Source organism: Lytechinus pictus, chromosome 19 (assembly GCF_037042905.1).
Source record: "Lytechinus pictus isolate F3 Inbred chromosome 19, Lp3.0, whole genome shotgun sequence".
NCBI classification, from domain to species: Eukaryota; Metazoa; Echinodermata; class Echinoidea; order Temnopleuroida; family Toxopneustidae; genus Lytechinus; species Lytechinus pictus.
In genome coordinates this window covers 3,488,614-3,492,500 of record NC_087263.1, presented here as the reverse complement: position 1 = coordinate 3,492,500, position 3,887 = coordinate 3,488,614, and the positions used below count along the sequence as shown (strand labels likewise).

The following is a 3,887-nucleotide window of genomic DNA, read 5'->3' as shown; positions in this document are numbered from 1 at the left end:
TAGCTTTGTATTCAGTCAGTGCCGTTCACATATGGCAAACTAGATTTCTTTCTGTTGACACTCTGGTCTTGCTGTACTCCACCTCTGTTGATGTCAGCTCTTTGAAACCGAAGCCACCTATACATGTATCGTAGAAGTGCAAGAATGGAAGTTTGTGAAAAGAGGAATGTCGCGATACCACCGCCATAATTTCTTAAAAGCAAAACCAGCCTAAAGATTTAGTTCCTTTTTACCCGTACCTCAGTTTCAGTTTTATGTTTTTATGTATTTATTTTCGCTTGATATATATATTTATATTCATCATGCTGAAGCGCAGTGTTGCTCGCGAGAATGCTCGCTGCTTTGGTATGGTCAGTATTCATTACTGAAATGGTGTGAAAATCGATGATCGCAGAATCTGAGTCCAGCCAGATCCTGCGATCTCTTTCATACCGATGACCCCCTCCCTACCCCACCCTTCTCCCCCTCCTTTAATTGTTAAAGGCGACTAGCGCCCTCTCCCATCCAGCACCTTGCCCGCTATAGCACCCCGATCCTTATGTTTTGTTGGCTCGTTTTTAAGTTCAGTGGGGAACGGATAAACTTTTCAGTGTGTCTGCTGAACCGTGGATACCTGTGAACGTGATTTAGTCGTCTGTCGAGTAGGAACGGGACAAGAAAGCAACCGGGTCTCGGAGGGAAGCGTCTCTTAAAACCATCGCAAAAACCTGTTGATCCGTGTTTCGGGCATCAGGATTTAGAAAAGGAAAGAAAAACTGGTGCCAGTTAACGAATGATGTCGATGGCTATGTGGGAATTTTATTTCAACGAGATCAGGTTGTTTGTAAACGTTCGAGTCGTCCTATCTTCCTCCCCCACCCTTCCTTCATTTTCTTGCTAAAATATTTTCAAAAGGGCTTCTGCTACAACAAGCAGGCGTTGATGGCGTGGTGATAATGTTTACAGAGAAAAACTAATGCGATCTCCAATTTCAATCTATCTATCATCTGTAATAGTTACTCAATTCCTGTTGTGATCATTTCAACTATTTGTGAAAAATTTTGTTTTGCTTCTATGCTCCATAATATATGGTGAATTATTGGTGATGAATTGGCAGTGGATCAGTATTTTGGTTAAAGTATTGCAAGAAAATGTAATAAACATAGACAAAACAGTGTTGAAAAATGCAAAGCTTTTTGTTGTCATCGAAAATAATCCATGGCTGTACAGTTGGTGAAATATCATAGTTTAAGTCACATGATTGAAATTGGGATTGAATCAATTTTATCTGTAAGCGTTGAGATCATTGTTGTAGTAGGACCCTGATTTGCGATTGATTATTCAACGAGGTACGAATGATTATTTTGGCGTTGTTCTTACAACATTGACTTTTGTATCATTTGCAAATTGAATGATTGACATCTAAGTTCTGCAAGCTCTCAACTCATCTCCAGTACCCCCCTCCCGTCCCCTACCCCTGGAGTGAGAGTTGAGGGTGGGGTTGCTTTAACAAAGTTTAGCTTAGGTCAAGGGAAAAATCAAAGAGGCTCTTGAGATATTTGTCTTTGGCTTATGCTGTATACACTTTTAAAGTAATTCATAAAATGAATAAACTTTTCAAATATTGGATCTAAAATGGTTGAAAGCAGTTTAAAAGATAGCCCAACCCCTTCATACAAAAAGAGATTGATTTTTAAGAGGCTTCACCTTTTAAGCTTGCCATATATTTATATATATCATAGATCTCGAATGTGCTAATTTTCGAATTGGATATTCCTCTTCAACATAATATCATTGATTCATTGGTTTTGCCCCAGTCCTATTTTCTAAAAAGCTGGCATTAATAATCTTATATCTATTCGCTAGAATTAAGTAATATTTTACTTTCTATTATGATTAAAGTTTATGAATGAAATTCATATGATATGGTATTGTCAAAAAGAGAGAAATGTGCATATTTTGCCCTGCCAAACTATATTTATTGTTAGGGAAACGGTAAAAACATGTAATTTACCACTTCTGTATCTGTTGTAAATATATCTTCGCCATGAAATCTCTCATCGATATTTATTATCTATTTTTAATGAGTAAATAAATGTAATCTTGTAACCTACGGACATATTACTTTATCCACTTTATGGGTACTTACGATCCAGTTTTATTTGTTTATGTCTATTTCATTCATTAGCATTTAGCAATGCAATTTGGTGATTCTAGATTTCATATGAAAACTAGTTATATATACAATGTGTGTACAATTCCAGTGGCCATGCTACTTTAATAGCCCTATTTTGCATTTCACATTTCTTAAATGCTTAGAGGGGAAGATTTAGACTGCAATAAATGAGGAGTTGTGTAAATGTGTCAATCTCAAAGGATATGTGCCGTTTTGAAGCAACCTCTCTGGCCAAAAGAAAAAAAAAGAAGAAAATTGTACTTCGTGTAAAGGCATGGATTGAGATAAGCATATGATATTAAATTCAAGTATTTGATAGATCTGGGGGGTGTTTCACAAAGATTTAAGCATGACTCAGAGTCACACTTAAATGCCTAGTTGGGTGCATTATAAAAGACATGACCGCATTGGTCAGATCATGCTAAGAGGACGCACACTACTGCGTATTGATCAATAAGATTGCGCGTTACGTATCATGTACCCTTCGGCATTTAAGTGCGACTCTTAGTCATACTTAAATCTTTGTTGAACACCTTCCTGATATTTGTATTATCTTCAATGACTTTTTTTTCAAATTATACATTTCTCTTCATCTTGGTATTTATATTAACATTTCCTCCAAGTTACCATTCTCTTTCATTGAATACTTGTGCATTATTAAAACGTGTTCAGTTTAGTACTTAAAGGGGAATCCAATCCAAATAAAAACTTGTTTTTATAAGAAAAAGATAAATCAGACAAGTTGATATGTGAAAGTTTGAACAATATTGGACAAACAGCAAGAAAGTTATACATTTTTAAAAGTTGTAAATATTGGTAATCACTATACTCATGGAGACTTCAAATTGGCCGCATATGGGATGTCATAGTGATGTAAGGCAAGGACTACTCTTCCGTGTACTCCACTACATATTATGGCTAAAATTTCATTTTTCCGAAAAGTTTTATTTCAAATTACATTTTTCTTTCATGAGGACATTAAACAATATACTACCTGGGTTATATTTAGATTACTGCCCCAGGGGAATGGGTACTTAGGAGAAAACCACAAAACCCTGATAATAAAGTACATGGCCTATGGAAAAGTTGTCCTTGCCCCTTGTCATAATTTACTCACCCAGTTGCCAATTTGAAATCTACATACTATTAGTGATCCCAATTTTAAAGCAGCTATAACTTTCTTATAGCTTGTCCGATTTCTTTCAAATTTTCACCATTCTGTTTAATTTATTTTTCTCCTTCCCAACACAACATTTTATGGCCAAGGCTGGATTCCCCTTTAATACTGGAATACTCCATCAGCCATTTGTTATGAAAGTATCAATTTTTCTCTTATTTAAAAACTCAACAATGTACTTACTATGTTGACATCCTAATCGTCTATTTCAAGGTTTTCAGGGTAGCGGTAAACTTTCTATTTATTTACTAATTAAAATATGGTATTCAGTTTATCTTTTCAAGGTTGTATTCTATAGGAAAGTGAATTATTCAGGATGGAACATTTATTGAATGTATTCAGGGGTAACATATTCATGAGATATAAAATAAGATGTGTACAGTTGTCATTTCTGACAACATTTTAGGTATGTATTTACCAACATAAAGTGGCTAGACAGATATTCCCGAGTCTAGACACAACGCTTACAATATTTACAATTTTTCCCAGCTGTATAAACAAACTCTGGTTCCCTATCTTGGGTTTAGAGAGAATTACTTCTGTAGTATTATTTTT

At 35.3% G+C, this 3,887-nt stretch overlaps 1 protein-coding gene across 1 annotated transcript in view; it reads left to right on the top strand.

Moving 5' to 3' along the window:
* The window catches only part of LOC129283012 (synaptotagmin-1-like), a 16,239-nt gene extending 12,352 nt beyond the window's left edge, over positions 1–3,887 (top strand). Inside the window, exon 6 of the mRNA XM_054918853.2 lies at positions 1–3,887. This exon is cut by the window's left edge and continues 841 nt beyond it. The gene's annotated coding sequence lies outside the window, so the exon portion shown is untranslated.